A 20,734-nucleotide genomic window follows, 5' to 3' on the forward strand; every position below is an offset into this window, starting at 1 on the left:
CAGATATCAGATAATTAAAAGAAAATAAGTTCAGTGGAGCATCAGGAATGCTATGTATGTATATATATATATGCAGTCCTATGCATGACCACTTGCTGTGGAGTTCAAAAGGAACTTAGTCTCAAATAAGTGAATATAAAATTGCACTCTTAAAGGAGGGAAGGATGGGGTATGAAAATAAAAAAGGGCTGTACATTGTAATAGAGTCTGAATGTATATATATAGTAAGTACAGTACAGTTCTTTCATTGTACGGAGTCACACCTGAGAAGGTAGCTGAAGCAAGTAAAAAAGCACACTTACCAACATGGCGCTACTTCTGCTGTTACAGACAGCTCCGAATCCAAGAAAATCCCTCAACTGCAAACTTAGGCTGCAGCCATATAACACACGGAATGGCCCAATCACCTTTAGCCACCGTGTACCTAGCTCAGGTCCTTAGCGTGTGGTTCGGTGTGTTACGCAAACCCAAAAAATCGGGTCAATGGGTAAGTGTATAATGGAAATATAAATTCTGTATTTCAAGGAGAGTGCAGCTTTGTCCAAAGCATGTTGTCTACAAAGAGAAGCAGAGGGGTGTTTGGGAAAAGGCTTGAATGGATAGATGGTGGGGAAAGGGCCAGATGGTTTATCCTCCCCCTCCTTTTCCCCACTATAGTCCTTCCCTCAAGACTCTGGTTTCACCTCATGCAGGACGATGGTGGCCTGCGGTATTGTTGCACTCTATGAACAGCTAACTGGGCTGCCCTGCATTATAGGCTGTTTACATATCAGAGGCTGAAGACATACCGAAATTGCTATGCAGACCTTCATTCCATAGTTTGGACATGTTGGAATAGATCTGTGTCAGTGTGTGCCCAGCTCTTCAAGAGCAGTTTTCATCTCTCAACCAGCAATCTCAAAAAGATAAAGGGGATGGCAACGCCGGGGTATGATCTGATGCTTTGTCAGGCTGATGACCTCGATCCCATGAAGGGGAAGCCTGTGCCTAAAAGGAGCTCCACTTTCTGGAACAGGTTATGGCTGTGAGCCCACCTCAGGATAACTTATGCTATCTGACTCTATATCAGGCTCCAGTAGTTAATCCAGCACAGAGGAACCTTTCCAAGAAATAGCTAGGAAGAATAAAGAGTCCATGAAGCCAGTCTTCCCTACCTCCAATTTGCAGGCAATGTAGAACCCAGAGTGTCATCCCTGGAGCTCAGGTATAAAGCCCCTCCTTTTGGGTGAAGAAGTGCAGCAGAAAAGGCCCTGCTCTCAATGACTTCTGATGAGCAAACTCTCTTGGAGGCATCAGAGGAGCTGAAAAAGGCAGCAGCAGCCTTCCAAAATCTAAGAGAGCACAGTGTTCCTTCCTGTAGGGGAGCCCCACTGGAGCCGACACATCCTGCAACAGTCCCACAGCTTGTCAGTCCCTCGCCTCAAGCTGATAGTTTCTGACTGCAGCCAGCACTCACAGCCTTTGAACAAATATATGAGAATGAGCTGCAGAAGCAGTGTGAGCACCCGGCTCCTAGGCTGAGTCCTTGCGGCCCGCTCTTCCAAATCATGTGACGCAATTTGATGTTCTGTATGCAGAAGCTGCAAAAAATCTCAGAATCCATAACAGAGACAGTAAAATGGTAGCATGAACAGAAGGTGTTCTGAAATGGAAGTGCTATAGACACATTAAAGCTCGAAGAACAGCAGCAATACCATCCCAACCAACCCAAAGAGGCTCTCTGGCATCCCAAACATGAAAGGACCGCAAATTGTAGGAAAAGTGTCCCATCCTAGGATGCAAATGAGAGCCTGACAAACATTGTCCATTTTTTCAAATGTAAGTATATTTTCTCAAATGTCTTTTTTGAAAGTTAAAAAATAAAGACTGTCTACTTAGGATTATTGAAAATACCATGGACTGCTAGAACAACAAACAAATCAGTTTTAGAAGAAATACAACCAGAACGTTCCCTAGAGGTGAAGAGAACTAGGCTTAGACTCTCATACTTTGGGCACAGCGTCAGGAAAGACCGATCGCTTGAAAAGGGCATCATGTTTGGTAAAGTTGAGGGCCAGCGGAAAAGAGGAAGACTTTCAATGCGATGGATTGATACAATCACAGCAACAATGGATGCAAACATTGGAACAGTCAGGCGTATGGCGCAAGACCAAACAGCATTTCGTTCTGTTATACACAGGGTCACCATGACTCGTAAACAACTCAACGGCAACTAACAACAACAACAATTTAGGATTAAAAAAAAACCTCTGGAAGAAAAGAAACACCAATGAAAAATCCATACACCCATGTATTACATGTCATTTGGTCCTTATTCTAAAGGAGCCCTTTATCTTCCTGCTGACCGAAAATGATGTTTTTTGGAATCTGCCATATCACTAGGGCACCAAGCCACAGATGGCTGTTCTTAGAATCCAACCTATTAAGACTGATTTAGTGCGCCCTCTGCACTGCAATAGCGCACCCTAAAACAAACCTTTTTTAAAAATTTCTTTGGAATACATCTATGCCATCCCTCCAGTGCAGTGTTTCTCAACCTTGGCGACTTGAAGATGAGTGGACTTCAACTCCCAGAATTCCCTAGTTAGCCATGCTAAGTCCACACATCTTAAAGTTGCCAAGGTTGAGAAACACTGTTCCAGTGTGCTACTGAGCATCTATGGAATTGGGATAACAGCAGGTGGCGCTAGCAGAGCTTGAAAGATTTAAACAGCAGCCATATCACACAATCCTTAAAAAACGCAAAACACTAAATAGATCTTCATATTTAACATAAAGCAGGGATGTAAACTGATTGTGGAAAAACACACTGATTTTTTAAATGGGAAAACAAAATGGTTTTTTAAAAAAACATATTCAACTGTATGAATAAGTGCCACCGAAGCAAATTTAGATAATTTGATGTAACAGTGTAACCCATGTATTAACTCAAATTCTGTCTTGGAGTTACTCTCCTAGTTTGCTGCTGTCATGGTAGAAATTTAACCATGATTTCTTCTTCTTTTTGAACTTCAAAACTGCTGCTGTGTGATAAGAAAAGGGAAAAATGGAATAGGAATAAAGAATCTTACACCTAGGCTTTTTTCTCAGTAAATAAAACTTCCTAGAGCAGGGGTCCCCAACCTCCAGGCCACGGACGGGTACCAGTCCGTGGCCTGTTAGGAACCTGGCCACACAGCGGGAGGTGAGCAGTGAGCGAGTGAAGCCTCACCTGTATTTACAGCCGCTCCCCATTGCTCGCATTTCTGCCTGAGCTCCGCCTCCTGTCAGATCAGCGGCAGCATTAGATTCTCTGTTAGAATACAGTCTGAGTTTTGCAGCAACAGCAGGAAAAGTGCTGGGTTCTGCAGCAATGGCAGAAAAGTTGCAACAGAGCCCAGCTTGACAGTTAGAAAGAGTGCCAAAAAGAAAGAAAGCCCATTGGCTGCTATCTCCAAAGGACGCAAAGAAAAAAGAATAAAAGGTCAGGAAAAAGAGGAACGTGTTGTCGGGGACAACTGTTCTTCGGGCTCAGCTTCCAGACCTCGCCTCTTGGGATCCAGAACTGGGAAGACCTTCCCAGCCTTGCACAGCCCAACCACCAGACAAGCCTGCCTTCCTGGGCCTTCGCTGCCCTCAGCTGCTTCCAGCCTGCCCCGCTGACCCATCCTCCACCACGTCCTACCTTCCTGCGCCTTCCACTCTCCACTGCTGCCCCCATTGCTGCTGCGCTGCTGCTGAAGCCTCCAAGGGTTACCAGGCTAGAGCTCCTTGTCTGAACCTGCTGGTTTCCATACCGGTCCTAGTGCCTGATGTGTGCCTGGTGAATCCAAGGAATTCTGTGGCTGGGTCTGCTTTGACTTTGCTGGCTTTCTGGAAAGGACTCTGCTCTTCAACTCTGCTGGCAAGCAGGCAAGTACTCTGTGTCAAGCCTTGTTGTACCCAGTGCGAATCCTGACAAGTCTTGTTTTTGCCAGAGTGAATCTTGCCAAGCCTTGCTTGGATCCAGTGCGAAATCTACCAAGCCTTGCCTTCGCCAGCGCAACCTTGCCAAGCCAAGTCATTACCCTGCTTACCACTGTCCTGAGTTTCGTGCCAAGCCTGCCATGCGCCAACCAGCAACTAACCACTGAACTTGTATCGCACTTACTGTATTAATAAAGGTTATTACTTCACCTTCCGTGTCGAGTCACAGTTCAGAACAGGACATTCTCATAGGAGCAGGAACCCTACTGTATACTGCGCATGCGAGGGATCTAGGTTGCGTGCTCCTTATGAGAAGTCAGAATCTGACACTTGTTTTAGTCCGCGCATGGCCCGCCCATCATTTTATTTACCACTTCTGTCCGCACCTCTTTCCCGCACTGCGCACTTGTCTCAGTCACAGTTTTGGTAAGCCCACAAGCGACCCCTAGCCAAAATGAGTAAAAAACAAACGTCACTGGAGAGCTTCTTTGAAAAGGGGGAAAGACTCAATGATGAGACAGCAGAAGACTCTAAGACTGCCAACAAAAAGAAAGCTGCATTTAAAAGAAAATACCAACAGTCCTACGTAAATTACAGGTTCATTGCAATAGGTGATTCAGATTCTCCAAGCCCGCTTTGTATAATATGTGGCAACCGGCTATCCAACAAAGCTATGAAACCTTCAAAACTGCTTCGCCACATGCAGATCAAGCACCCTGCATTAAAAGACAAGCCTTTGGAGTTTTTCAAAAGAAAAAAAACAGGAACACAAAGAACAGAAGCAATTACTGAAGGCCACCACTTCATCAAATGTGTCTGCACTGAGAGCATCATTCTTAGTGGCTAACCGCATTGCTAAAGCTAAGAAGCTCTTTACTATTGATGAAGAGTTGATCCTGCCTGCTGCTAAGGACATTTGCTGTGAACTTTTAGGAGAGGCTTCAGTTCAAAAGGTGGCACGTGTTCCTTTTTCTGCTAGCACCATAACTAGATGAATTGATGAAATAGCAGAGGATATTGAGGCACAATTGTTAGGGAGGATTAATGAGTCACCGTGGTACGCAATCCAGGTTGATGAGTCTACTGATGTTGACAACAAGGCAACAATGCTTGTTTTTGTGCGATACATTTTTCAGGAGGATGTGCATGAGGATGTTATGTGCACTTTTGTTGCCAACCAACACTACAGCTGCAGAACTATTCAAGTCTTCGAATGATTACATATCAGGAAAACTGAATTGGTCATTTTGTGTCTGCAACTGCAAACTGTATAGTATCATCCAGGGAGAGCCACAGGTATCAATTAAAGCCTTAAAAGGCCTAGAAGCAGGGAACTTCCTAAGCCAGGGAAGAAGTCAAGGTGTACTAATAGCCCAGATGATCCAAATGATTTGCAAAATTGCAAAATAATGTTTCTCAATGGATTCTGAATGAAAAAAGCAAAATGAAAAAGAGCGGGGGGGGGGAATCTTACCAGTATCTTTTATACCGTGCTGGAATAAGGTTCTTTCTCAGCAATTAAATATTGCAAGTTTATGACACACAGGTTTCCCTGATTTCTTGGAATCAAGTCAGGGTTTGGATTCTAGGGAAAAAAGACTTAGAATCTCTGAAACCATTGTCCTAAAATGCCCTATTACTAAGAACTGGAGTAGCAAATGACCTTCATCTTAACGTATCCTATTGCAGTGTTCTCAGTGACAGGCAGCAAAGATGCGTATCAATATTTTCCATCACTTTTCTCATGATTTTTCTTCAACCTTTTGCAGTTTTGTCAAGGTGTGCTAACATTTTGTATTATAAGTACCAAAGTTCTGAAAGAGCTTTGTATCTAGAGCAAATGATTCAGAATCAGCCTCATGTTCTAAGGGCTATTCCAATTCCACAGAAAGTGTTCTCCAATCTGTAAACTAGCAGAAAAATCAAAAAGCACAGATTTGCTGTCCAGTGCTAATCCCATTTGCCTCTGTCCTGGCTGGCAGCCAGAGGACGGAGTCCTCGTTTCCTACACAGGGTAGGCTGCCATCTCCCCACCTTCCCAGTGTTACCAACTTGTGGGGAATCCATCTGCCAGTCCTGCCATTTCCATGATAGTCAGTGGTTTTGACAGATGAACAGATAAGCCATTGGATTTAGCCATCTGCCAATATTTCCCCCCATTTTCACCTTTCCCAGGTGCCTGGGCAGGGAGTGGTGGCAGGTGAAGTGAGAAAGAAGGCTTTGTTCTCAATAGGTCTTTGAGGCAATTCAGAGACCTGGATCAGCCCAAATAACTGACAGCCTGAAAAACAGCTGACAGGTGGGGTAAAGAGGAGGAGATTATATGGGCCATCCCTCTCTCTTTCTCTCTGCTGCTTTATGGCACAACCTCTCCACTTCTCAGCTATTCAGGCTGCTTTTGAATTTGGGTTTAGCACTTTTTCAGAAGAGCACTAAACCTCTAATTGTTTGAACACAGATTTAGCACTCTTCTGGAAGAGGGTAAGCCCTTGTTCAAAAACAACCACTAACCAACAGGTATGTGGGAGGGGGTTTGCACAAGGTGGTGCTCTCTACCAATCGAAAAGAGTATCTGTAGCTCGGGGTTGAACTGTGGAGTCCTGGGTGCTCTCTGAGCTTGGTTGTTCGCTGGCAGACGTTGCATTACCCAAGTAGGCAACATCATCAATGCTCTCTCTGTGCCACTTAATCACTCAGCCCCCTCACTACTACTGTTAGTATTCAGGCTAATCCTGCCTATCCTGTTTAAATGGTACACTAGAAGGACAGGATCATGCAAGGCACCTCCATTTCTAAGGCTACTCTGCTCTTACTCTCCTACTTTGCTGCTACTGTCATGGTAGAAATTTAAACATGATTTTTTCTCTCTCTCTCTTTGAACTTCAATTCTGCTGCCAAGAAATAAGAAAGGGGAAAAATAGAATAGGGAATAATCCTTCCTATATTCAGAAAGCTGGCTAAATTCTCATTTTCTTTTGGTTGGGGTAGTCTTTTTTTTTTTTGGTTCCAAAACTAAACAAAATGCAAAAGAAGGACTAGATACTTTAGGACATCATACAACTAATTTGAATTATAATCCAAATACTATCTTAATAAAAGCAAATGAGAATAAGGGTGATCCTGCTATTTGACAGAGAAAGGTAACAGCAGCAATTCCTTCAATTATTCATTATATTCTCATTATACTTGGTGAGAAGGGACGCGGTGGTGCTGCGGGTTAAACCGCTGAGCTGCTGAGCTTACCGATTGGAAGGTTGGCGGTTCGAATCCGCATGACGGGGTGAGCTCCCGTTGCTAGTCCCAGCTCCTGCCAATCTAGCAGTTCGAAAACATGCAAATGTGAGTAGATTAATAGGTACCGCTTCAGCAGGCAGGTAACGGCGTTCCGTGTAGTCATGCCGGCCACATGACCACGGAAGCGTCTACGGACAAACGCCAGCTCTTCGGCTTTGAAACAGAGATGAGCGCCACCCCCTAGAGTTGGACATGACTGGACTTAATGTCAAGGGAAACCTTTACCTTTACCTATACTTGGTGAGAAGCACTTGTGGGATTTTCTGCCTCCAGTTCAAGCATAATTTGGACACTCTGCACCCTGATCTGGGTGGGGCAGCGGTTGGAATACCCCTTGCTACAGTGCCTTGGGCATCCCAGCGTCTTGAGCCAGGCCTTGTTGATCATCTTCCTGCCCTCCCTCCCTCCCTCCCTCCCTCCGTCCCTTTTTTCTTTCTTTGAAGGAAAAAATCTTTTAAAAAAAACAATATAAATTTCATAAACTAAGCCTGTACTTTCACCGAGATGGTATTAAGTATTTAAATTGGCATTACATTAAGCAAAAATATTACTCTGAGTAAAGCATTTATTTTAGAAGAGAATTGTGGTGCATCTATACTGTTATATTGGCTCTTTGGGATAAATCTTGTTTTATCTTTTCTTTCGGATGCAAATAGTTCCCTTTATAAAAAAAATTATCAAATGCTGTAGATAACCATATTCAAGATACCTAAGCAACCCGTTATTTTTTCAAATAATAGTACAGATAATACAAATCCTTTTCATCTCCATCATCTCCTCCTCTTTTATATGCAGTCCCATTATTTCAGGCATACTCATTAGGCTTAAAGCAAGATATCTCACTGCATTTTCTTATTACCTTTAATACATCTTTCAGGGATGCAAATATCTTCTCAGAGGGGAAAAAATCATATTCGATCTGCAAACCTGAAAAGTACAATCAATCTATGATTTAGTGAGTTATGCATTTTCACAGGTAGTAAAACTGAGTATTAATTCAAATAAACAAGCAATGAAAATTTATTTCCAAAAGGACAGTGCATTTCATCTCTAATCAAAATATTGCTTCATTCCTTTTTCATTCTTGCAAATAAATAACTTCATTGTTGTGAATCAATCAAGTTTTTATTGTGGGGTGTTGTTGTTTTTGTAAACCAAAAAATTGCCTCCTTTTTTTAAACCAGGAATGATAATACTAAATGGCCATTTCATTGTTACTTATTGCTACAGCAAACCTACGTGCCAAGTTCATTACAGTCTGTTTCTTTAAAGAGGCAGCACCTGCAATAAATAAATAAGGACAGTACTATTCGCCAGCCTTGTTGCTGTGGTAAAATAGGATCAGCAACAGGAATAGCACATTAATGCCAGCATTGACTTTTCTGCTAGCTCAAAGATGGATGGGTAGCACTTCCACTCAGCCACCCAGACGAACTCCGTGAAAGGAGGAACACCAGATGGAGTCAAAGGACTAGCTAGAGCAGCCTACCCCAAGCTGGTGCCCTCCAGACATTTTGAGGACAATTTCTATCCTCTAGGATCCCACCACATGCCCTACCCTTTCCTCCCTTTCCATCAACAGCAGCCTATTGACTTAACGCTTCTACAAACTTTTTGAATAAGTACATCTTGTATGCATTTGTAAAAGTCCAATTTAGATTGTTGTGGGGTTTTGTTTCGCTTTTTGATGAAACATAAATAAAGAAAAAGTAGCACCACTATGAAATATAACCTGCAACATTAATTCCTAGAATGCAGTATATAAAGAAGTAATAGGATGGATAAAACACGGTGACCTTCCAAGGGCATTATTCCCAGTGCTGCAGAGTTCTTTAAATAAGGACTAAAATCCCAGCTCAGTAATGGAGGCAGAGCTAATAGCATTTGAACAGCATCTTTCCCAATCCAATATAACTGATTCATTGTCCAATGAAGCCATCAAGAGTACAAAATGATTAATATTACATTTCTGCTGCTGTCTTCTTTGAAGAATAAAGCAGAACAACCCCGATTCAAACAGAGGCAATATAGGAAAAGTGTGTCCTCTGTGAATGAGAGGGGCCTGCAAAAAAACAGGTCTTCCTGTTTAAAGGTTAGCATGATTCCTCTCTGTCTGAGGTGCTCCACAAGCCTCTGGACACCACCACCACTTCATATAGGAGAACATTCCATGGAATGCTCCTTCATCCCCAAATTCCCTCTTCAGGTAGAAAGCTATGGAATTAGGGAGAAAAATAATCTGGATGGGGGGGCTTTTCCATACTATCTAGTTTCCTCTTGTGAAGATGATGAGTTTAAGTTGCATGAAGTAATATTCAGTCAAAAGAGCCCCATGGTCAGGAAGCATCCATAGTCCAGACTTAGGTCAACCAGTTCTCAGTGACAGCTACTAACTCGTATAGGATTACTCAGGAACTAGAGTTGCAACTCTTCTTTGAAAAGAGAGTTAGCCTCATCATAAATCCACCAACTCTAAAGGGGCTCACTAGTAAATCATTTTCTAAAGACTTCCGTTATCTGCATTATTTTCCATCCAGATTGGTCACTGGGGGCATGGGATCCAATTGGAGCCTGTCAGCAAAATTGCAGAAGAATTTTTCTTAATGCATTGTGAATGAAAAACAATAATAATAAAGCATAGCTAAATCTCTGGGGAAAAGTCTACCAGTATGACTTCACCTGCTTGATCAAGAAAGAATCCTTGGCATCTCTCTCATGCATGTTTCCCCAATTTTCTTGGAAGCAGAACATTTGGGGGACCAAATATCCTATAAAGAGAAATATTCACAACCTTCTCATAAACTCATAAATGGCCTTTTTTTCTGAAAGTCACAAGAACCAAAGTAGTAGTTCAAACCGGAATTCTAACCATAATTCAGCTATTAATATTGCGTCATTGGTTTAATGACAGCTAGAAAACATCTACTTCACAAAGTAGATAAAGCAATTTTTTTCCCTATTAGTTACTGTATTAATTTTTCATTAGAATCCATTGGAAATAATGATTTTGCCATTTTCCAATGTACTACAAAGATTCCCATTGGTAACTCTTACCACAAAGCTCAAGCACTAGACATTGTGGTGTTTTGTTCATTTTTCTGTGTGGGACAAGATGCCTGAAAAAAAGAGTTCAGGGGGCTGCAGGGATCTCTCTGCTTTTCTTCTTTTCCTCTGGTCCAGCCGGCATCTCATCAAACGTATTGTAATAAAATTGCAACATTTGGACAGGAGAAGATTAACCAAGCCAAATGAACTGCTGGAGACTCTGTTGAATAGCAGTATTGCTGCATATCACTTTATTAGCAAGGTGTCTGACTGATTCAGGCTACAGTGCTGGCAAGCTGGATCTTTTTTTAAGTCTTCTAAGGAACAGCATCGCTTCTGCTCCCCAACACCTATGGATGGTACATTCAGGTGAAGGAAAACAGAAACACACCCTTGGTTAAAAGACTTTAAGAGAGACTAAGGAGGTAGGGGGAAAGGAGGAAAAGGTGAAAAAAGGATCGATGCACCATAAAGTGCCTGTTGTCTTTTCTGGAGTTCTAATTAAGTAAAAGATGATACTATAACAACTACTACTACTACTATTATTATTATTATTAGAGTGCTTGAGCTGTGCCCACTCTTTGCTTAACCTATATATTTGTTAATAAATTGAATTTTACAAAGCGGCATAAGCATTTATGCTTATTAATTCAAATCCCATCTTCTTCTATCAAAGTCTGTTCTGTTATGGAATTGTTCTGCAGTTTCCAACATGAATCCCAAATGTCTTTTTTTTTTTTTCCTGAAGTCCTGTCATGATCAGCCCTGGTAGGGAGAGTTCAGCTGGCCATTTCTGCCTCCTAGTATATTTTGTTTCTGTTTGGTATATTACAAGACCTTGGTACTGTTAATCAGAAATGCTGTTCACTGAAATTTCTATTTATTTTCAGTGAAGAGTTCCCAGTAAGTGAAACAGGATCGATTTACTCCCAATGTATATGAATTTTTCCATATGACATTTTTCAATTTTAGATCTGCTAATCCTCCAAATAGGGGTGAAGGTTAAAGGTCCCCTGTACAAGCACCGAGTCATGTCTGACCCTTTGGAGGGACACCTCTTTCGCAACGTCTACTTGGCAAGACTATAGAGCAGGGTGGCTTGCCACTGCCTTCCCCAGTCGTCATCTTCCCCAGCAAGATGGGTACTCATTTTACCGACCTCGGAAGGGTGGAAGGCTGAGTCGACCTGAGCCGGCTACCCGAGAGAGAATCCAGCTTCCGCTGGGATCGAACCCGGGTCGTGAGGAGAGTTTTCAGTTGCAAATAGGGGTAGTCAAAACTTATTTTGGTTTGTTCACTGTCTCCTTTTCCAGCTTGCTTTCACTCTAGTTTAATTTTACACCAATGTCCAAATTCAGCAAAAAAAAAAAAAAGTTCCATGAATATTTGTAGATATTTTTACACATGCCTATTCTTTATGGCCTAACCAAAGGACAATATGTATTTAAAGTTAAATGTCCTAAATCTGCCATCGTGCAGACAGTAACTAGCCCTCTTTCTTTCTTTCTTTCTTTCTTTCTTTCTTTCTTTCTTTCTTTCTTTCTTTCTTTCTTTCTTTTCTTTCTTTCTTTCTTTTCTCTCTCTCTCTCTCTCTCTCTCTCTCTCTTTCTTTCTTTCTTTCTTTCTTTTTTTCTTTCTTTTTTAACAAAATGCTCTTGGTTTGTGTGTTTATTTACCCTGGACATGGGCCAGAGTGGAAAAGCATTAACACTTTCCAATTTTGAAAAATTTGGCTTGTATTTTCATTGCTGGGAGCATGCAATTACAGACACTTAGCAAGAATTCAGCCTTTTTATATCATGCCCTGGAGCATAAAATTAAGAGGCCAATGCTGACTTTATGCTGCTTTCAGATGCAGTTGGCTTCAGCATAGATCAATGTGGAGACGGACTGTCGCCTCTCTATTGAATTAAGTCTATATTTTTGACAAGTATGGCAGCCGTATCATCCCTTTAATCACCAACAATCCATTGTGTCTCTTTATGCTAATAAATAAAACATCCCACGTTGAATATTGCCCAGTAAGCGTTTGCAAAACCTGCAGTCGCCACCTGCCTGCCTGTTTAGCAAGGAGAATAATAGGATGGTAATAAAATAACATCAAATCACATTGAGGGGTTATATAGACACTCTCAGCAATTATTGCAAAGTGCCAATTGGATACAAGTTGAACAATACTGTTTCTTTTCAATCCAGCGGCCCATGCATATTTCACTAACTCGTCTCTAGATATAAAATGAATTTAACAAGATGATGGTGGAGGTCAGAACACTCAGTAAATTATTTTAGAGAGCCTCTGGAGTTCTTGTTCTTACCGGGCCAGGGTATTAAATTTCTCTCTGTAGAAATCTAAAGAGGAAATCTCCTCCCTTGGGCCGAGGGGAATGGGACTTGCGTGGCCTTTCACTCAGCGGAATCGAAACCAGCCATTCATGTGGAGCTCAAAAGCTGGGATTCCTGTGCAATATCAACCTGCATGGAGAAGACCTCCCTCCTGTGGTGTGAAGCGTTTCTGCTGCTGCTTCCTCCATCTCCCGCGGGCAACTCCTCCTCTTCCTCCTCCTCCCATTCCTTTCCTTTGCCCCGCCCCTTCTGGCTGGCCATCCTACCAGTAGTGCTTAGAGGGATCCCTGAGGTGATTCCTTCAGACTAGCATCTACAGCAGGGTTTCCCCAAAGTGGTCAGTATTGAACCCCAAGGGTCAAAGGGACTGTCCAAGGGGTCAATAAATGGCTGGGTGGGTGGGGTTCACAGTACTATTAGTTAAAGTAGTACTTATTAAATTATTTTCATATAATAAATGTTTGGGGTTTGATGAACAGTCTGAAACTTCATGAAGGGGTCAATCAGCTGAAGAGTTTGGAGACCCCTGATCTACAGAATGCCCAGCAAGGCTGCAAGTCATCCTAGGGAGCTGTGCATGCACCAAAGGTGTTAGGAGGGAATGGCTACTCCAGCAATGGAACGGGAAGTCATTTGGAAGGGCTTGGCCCCATTCACCATCTGTCCTCATCCTCTGCTCAAAAGGCTATTTTATTTCAATTACTGGGGAGAGTCACTGTATGCTACACACTCCCTCATCCAGACTGCAGGCGTTCACAACACACATTCCCTCAAGTGGGACATAGCTCTTGATCGTGTACAGAGTCCATTACCCAGCACTTCTCTCTTTCTCTGGAGATAGAAAAAATGCGGCTGCTTCAAATTGGGGTAGGGTGGTCTGACTGGAGCACTGTATTTTCTTTTGGAATTTTCCATTTAATTAAGTTACCAGGTGATGTATTTGTCTGCTACTGCATTGAATGTTTGGCTTTTTAATATTTAATATTTAGGGATGAAAAGGGCTTTGTTTTTTATTTTATTTTTTCTAAATACTAGAACTACTCCTATCTAGATTTAAGAAGAGGGCTTAGTGCACATATGACCAAACCTTCTGTCAGAAGAATTGGTAGCTGGCCTGGATCTAGTTGATGACTCTCTTACAGGCAGATCTTTGATCTTCTTCCTTCCATCTATCTTCAGACATAGCCCCTGAGCCATCTGCATTGGTATGTTAGGTCCCATGGTACTTTCTTCTTCAGTGAGTCTTCTTTTAGCACTTACCATCAAACATGTCATGGACTTCCCCCACTCAGAACCAGATGAGCATTCAGCAGTGGCCTTAGAATGAAATGGCTTTAAAAGATGAAATGGCTTTAAAAGATAAACGAGTGGAGCCTGCTCAAGAAGAACTGTGCAATATGCAATTCAGAGCCATCAACCAAATATTGATGAGGTGAGGTGGAGAGCCTTTTCAGTGGATTGCTATCTGTAGAATAGCTTTCCAAGTTTGCTTAGGAAGAGCCTACCTTAAGCTCCTGTAGATGACAGGTAGAGATCTTTTCATTTTTCCAGATGTTTTAAGAAACCATTTTAATGCGGAATATATATATACACACACACACACACACACACACAGTATACAGTATACAGTATATATATTCCACCTGACACGGATCTACAGTGAGGACATTGGGATGTCATCCAGATTGGAGAAGTGTGGCCAGATGGTAGTAAAGAGAGGGAAGGTAGTTAAGACTGATGGGGTAGAACCAGCAGCAGGCCACCTAGCAGATATACAGACCAGCTACAGGTACCTTGGTATCCCACAGACACATGGGGACCACAATGAGGAGGCAAGGAAGACAGCAACATCGAACTACCACCAAAGAATAAGACAGGTCCTGAAGAGCCAGCTCAATGGGAAGAACAAGATCCATGCCATCAACACATTCACCCTGCCATCCACACGTACACCCTGCCAATCATCAGATACCCTGCTGGTACACCAGCTGGAAAGAGGGCGGGTGGGGTCTGGTGAGAGTCAAAACCACTGTCCTGAATGAAACTCAGAACATCCAGGAGTACATCAGTAAGATGGCACCCAAAGATGAGCTGCTGGGAGAACACCTGAGGCAGCAGCAAACATGGGAGGAAGATAAAGCAGAGGAAGTGCCATGGCAAGACAAGGCCTTGCATGGGATGTACCAACCACAGATAGCTGAGGTGCCTGACCTTGGGAAATCCTACCAGTGGCTGGAAAGGGCTGGACTAAAAGACAGCACCGAGGCACTGATCATAGCAGCACAAGAACAGGCACTAAGCACCAGATCCACAGAAGCAGGGGTCTACCACACTAGACAGGATCCTAGGTGCAGACTGTGCAGAGAGACCTCAGAGACAGTCCAACACATAATGGCAGGGTGTAAGATGCAGGCAGGAACAACATACACTGAACGGCACAACCAAGTAGCTGGCACTGTGTACAGGAACATCTGCACAGTGTATGGGCTAGACTCTCCCAAGTCCAGATGGGAGATTCCACAGAAGGTTGTGGAGAATGACAGGGCTAAGATTCTGTGGGACTTCCAGATCCAGACAGACAGGCAGGTACTGGCCAATCATCCAGACATCATGGTAGTAGACAAGGACCAGAAGACATCGGTGGTGATAGATGTAGCAGTGCCAAGTGACAGCAACATCAGGAAGAAGGAGTATGAGAAGCAGGAGAAGTACCAGGGCCTGAAGGAGGAACTAGAGAGGATGTGGAAAGTGAAGGCCAAAATGGTCCCAGTGGTGGTAGGAGCACTCAGGGCTGTGACTCCTAAGCTGGGAGAGTGGCTCCAGCAGATCCCAGGAACAACATCAGAGCTCTCTGTCCAGAAGAGTGCAGTGCTAGGAACAGCCAAGATACTGCACAGAATCCTCAAACTGCCAGGCCTCTGGCAGAGGACCCGAGGTTGAGGAAGACACATATACCACCCATAGGGGTGAGAAAGAGGAATATATATTTTCTCATTATTATTATTTTCATTAGTGTGCCATTTTTACTCCAAAAACAGATAAATACATCTGGATCTCTGGATCTCTTTGGTCTAGAATGAACAACCATTTTAGGATTCATTTTAATTTGCTTAGGATTCCATTGACTATTGTGAAGAAAAATCCAAGCCTGACATAATGCTTTATGATAAAGCATTATTTTCATGTGGGATAAAAAATAAAAATATAGCTGTTGTCATTTCAAAAAAATCCCCCCCAGGTTCAAGTAAGGAATTACTAAGAATACTATGATGAATATTGTTTAATTAATGTCATGATTTAAATCAATTAGATTAATATAGGACAGTTTACTCAGTTCAGTTTTTATAACAAACATTGATTAGGATTTCTCCTTAAAGAAGATCTATCAGCTTTTAAGAACAATCTCACTATAGGTTTTTACTATACCCAATTAGAGTAAGATTTTGAAAACTGGTGCCAGATCTTTCGCTAAAAATTGTCTTATATCCTTTTTAAAAAATGGGAGAAACATTTACAGCTTCAACTGACAGAAGAGTTTTACAGCACTTGGGTAACAACACTGAAAGGAATCTGATTGTGATAAATTTGAATGAAAACACTTTTTAAACCCTTATATCAATTATATCTGACACCATTGTATAAACTGAAAATGATTTATAGAGTAGGCATGATCATTGTTGACTGACCACCTGCCTACATTTTGCATATCTCAAATAATTAAAGCTGTAGTGGCAATTATTGTTAAGATGTATCAAACAATTATTGGTTATAAGATCCCTGATGGCAGCTCTCAATTTCCCATGGCTTGTCTTAAAAAGCTATATGGAGTAAGATCTGGTTAGCATTTGGGTGGGAGACATTCAAGAAATTCTAGGACAGTAAACTAGATTGGGAAGCTGAAAAATGTTCTGGAAGAAGAAAGCAATAGCAGACTACTTCTGTACTGTTGAGAAGAATACTACGTGGGCATATTAATAAAGACATCAAGAATCAAGCTTGACTGGAGGGAACGACTTGACTTTACTCATTCCTTTAGCATTCAACCTGAAGCCAGTAAATTGGTCAGATTCCTTGCTCTGAGATCAGTAGGAGACCTCAGGCATGAAATCAGAAAATTCAGCATCAGATTCCCAGTAAGATTCTCAGATGGCTCTTTCAATCTCTGATGTTGGAAAGGCCTACAGAGGAGTTTAGTAGGAGTTAGGCAGGGACAGATTTGGAGGGATCTAAAGGAATCATTGTGTTCGCAGCCTTCCTACTAAACTCCCTTGTAGGCCTTTCCAACATCAGAGATTCTTAACTTTGGAAAGAGCCATCATACTAATATACAGCTTAGCCAACATCAGAAGTGTGAAGCACTTTGAAATCAAAGTTCTACCCTTCCGTGTATAGAGATGATGTGAACAAAGAGATATATTTTTGTTCATCTTACTATGTTAATCTTAAAAGTAAAAAAATGTATGTGGGTAGCAAGGTGTATACTTGCTTCTGAGGACTATCACTCTTTACTCATTGCTAGATTTAATTAATTAATTAATTAATTTTTATCCTGTCTTTATTATTTTTATAAATAACTCAAGGTGGCAAACATACCTAATACTCCTTCCTCCTCCTATTTTCCCCACAACAACAACCCTGTGAGGTGAGTTGGGCTGAGAGAGTGTGACTGGCCCAAGGTCACCCAACCAGCTTTCATGCCTAAGGTGGGACTAGAACTCACAGACTCCTGGTTTCTAGACTAAACAGGTGATTTGAGTTCAAGAGGGCCTCAGAGAAGCATAGTAGTAAAGGTAAAGGTTTCCCTTGACATTAAGTCCAGTCGTGTCCGACTCTAGGGGGCGGTGCTGATCTCCGTTTCAAAGCCGAAGAGCCAGTGTTTGTCCGTAGACACTTGCGTGGTCATGTGGCCAGCATGACTACACGGAATGCCGTTACCTGCCCGCCGAAGCGGTACCTATTAATCTACTCACATTTGCATGTTTTCAAACTGCTAGGTTGGCAGGACAGAGAAGCATACTGATAGGAAAATTGGACTGACAAATTATGTGAAAGAAAAATGTCCCTATTGAAACATAATTCAACAGGCACAAAAACAAAAATAGAGAGACATGGGGAAATTCTCTTTTTAAAAGAGGAAAAATAAAATTAAATAAAAACATTATGTGGTAGATATTTTATTCTTCTACTGACCAACAGTTGTGTATGACATTCAGACTATCACGGTAGTCAGTGATTAGTATATCAGTAACTGACTTGCTGATTACGCTATCACAATGGATCTGGCCCACATCCATCCAAGATATTGTGTTGTGCTTTCTGAAATGGTTTCCCCCAAATATGTGGGGACCTCAATTCCCAGAATTCCCAGCCAACAATGCCTAATGAGAATTCTGGAAATTGCAGTCCCAACATATCAAGGAGAATGCATTGGGAAATATAGTGAGCAGGAAAATCCAGTTTCTAAACAGAGGCACGTTCATTTAGCTGAAGGCATTTACAGTGGAAACTGGTGTATTTTGGAAAACACCAGAATACAGTAAGTGGCAAAGCAGGCTGAATGCCATTTTGTGCTGTGACACCTTCCCAGAATCTCTCCTGTTAGAATTAGGAGCTTCTTTCTTGTTCAATAATTTTAGGATGGAACATACTTTGTGTTTTGTCCCCTTATTTCTTTTTTTTAACTGTGGGTCCTGAGCATTCAGTATGGAAGATTACATCAGAAATTGTATTCCTTACTTCTCAATAGTCCCTCAGTTATTTTTCTGAAGTCAACTCTTTAGCTTCTTAACTAAGGCTTCAAACTCAAAGTCACCCAAAATAAATCTTTGCTAAACTTTACTTTTATTATCCAGGGATCCTCCCAACCAATTAAACAATGCCATTTTTTTTCCTGTGGGCATGGTTGATGCACTAGTAAACCATCTCTCTAATTCCCACACCAATACCCTTTCCCTGAGTCTTTGCCTAACTTAATTAGATATTCTAGCACTTTGGTTTAAAATAGTATTTAATTTCACTTAATGGATTTCAACCAAAATATTAGGATTCCCCGAACAGACATGTTCCTTCTCATTATTTTATCCAAAGACTTCTGTTTCATCTTTTCCTTGCTTTGTCAAAATCTAGTTAATTGACTATACTTAAAGTACAATCTTAGCAATTTCCCTTAGTGAGGCATCAGTGCTTCTTCTATTAACATTACCTAATTGCAGTTATAATCTCTAGCTGATAACTTCACCCACTTCACAACTCTGAAAAGCAGTAAATGATAAATATTAACTCTCGCCTACAATATATATATAGACTCCTCCCAAATTCACTGTGTGATCTTTTGAGTGTAATCTTATAAGAAAATAATAATTTAATGGGATTTTTCTATGTGAATCTGATGGAATGGAGTTCAAATATTCATTTCATCATCTTGCTAATGGAAGCATTACCTCAGGGACATAGGACCTGAAACAGATTTTTAAAGTTTATTCCATAATTTTATTCCAACTTGTCAAGGTGAGTTGCTAGTTTCTAGAAATACAACAAAAGAAAATAAAAACAAGGAATATAGTGATAATCTAAAGTTCTTTCTCTATATCCCATGTACATCTGTGCTCACATGATTGATTGATTATGTGCCATCAAGCCATTTTCGACTCCTAGAAACCACATAGATAGGTTTTCTCCATGATGACCTGTTCGTAACCAGCTCTTTCAGGTTTTCCAGTGGCACACCCATTGCCACTGTAATTCGCTCACATACAAATAGGAAAAATGCTTTTTGCATTTTCTGTCATTATAATGTAAATTTTAACTTCACATATTAGGTGAGGGTGACTGGGGTTGTAACTTCACACCTGGAGGGTAACAGATTAGAAAGGGTGAGTTAGAGAGTCAAACTAAAAGTGATGACAGCCAGATTTAAATCCTCCCTCAGCCAAGAAGCCCACTATGGGTCTTTTAGTTAAAAACAAGCATTTGCTTTAATTTACTCACAGGACTGTTGTAAGGGCATAGGATGTAGTTTCAGCCAGAAAAGGATGGAATATAAATACAATAAATAATAGTGCACAGGAGAGGTTTAAAACTCTTGCTTTCAATCCTTTGCACACTTAACAACATCCTCTTAAAATCAGTCTAGGATATACTTCTGAGTAAACAGACATGATACTGGGCTACAACTCCCAGTTGAACCCACAATGGGGAAATAGCTAAAAGATGACTTAATTGGTTGTAGAGGATGCCCATTTCTTTCAGAATTTACCATTCTCTGAATGAATTTCCATGTTCAGGGAATGAGATGCACTTGTATCAGATTTTCAGTTCAAATTATTCCAGTCATACTGAATTTAGCATATTATGAACATTAACCTCTTAGACATAATTGATTTCAGTCATTGATCAAATTTACAGCAGAGAACAGGAATGAATGCAAGAGAGGCCTTTTGTAATTCTGTCCTACTGGACTAAATTAGGGGTTGTCACGGCATCAGCAGTTGTACTGTTGCCTCTCCCATTGGAAAAATGCCTCTGGAAGAAGGATGTTAGTTGTCCACTAAACGATGATGAATTTTAACACTCAAGTCAAGTATTTTCTCCACATCCATTCAGAACTGAATAAAACAACCCAGGGTAAAATATATTTAGAATGTTCAATATATCAGGCATCGGCCAGAAAAAAATGATAACTGGTCATTTCCTCCCCTCTATGTAAAAAAAAAAAGTGGGAAATACACAGTCAGAAAACCCAACAGGTTTAAATATTACTAGTTCTAAAAGTACTCTTCCCCAGGTGCCTATGTGAATTGTGCTCTGACCACCCACTTGCCAAATACCCCTCTAAGCATGGGTGGAATATATTGGGATGAACTCTGAAAAAGTGCAGTAACACCCCCAAGCATGAAAAGTCCCTCCTCAGCAATGGTAATTTTTCTGAGGAATTCTGGGAACTGAAGGCCACAATTTGGAGGGCATCCATGATGGAAAAGGCTGCCTTTGGGACTGCCTGTCTGGAAGAAGCAAGTGGCAAAGAGGAAACCTGAAGCAGTCAAATATCGTGAACCATCTCTGAAATAGGGATAGAGTATTATTATAGAACAGGTTTAATAGGGCCAAA

General features: G+C 41.4%; 1 pseudogene; it reads left to right on the plus strand.

Annotated features, from left to right (window-relative positions):
- The first annotated feature begins 696 nt into the window (after positions 1–696).
- Positions 697–1,775, plus strand: LOC134494905 (HAUS augmin-like complex subunit 7; annotated as a pseudogene).
- Positions 1,776–20,734: the final 18,959 nt, after the last annotated feature.

Source organism: Candoia aspera, chromosome 1 (assembly GCF_035149785.1).
Source record: "Candoia aspera isolate rCanAsp1 chromosome 1, rCanAsp1.hap2, whole genome shotgun sequence".
In the NCBI taxonomy this organism is placed as follows: Eukaryota; Metazoa; Chordata; class Lepidosauria; order Squamata; family Boidae; genus Candoia; species Candoia aspera.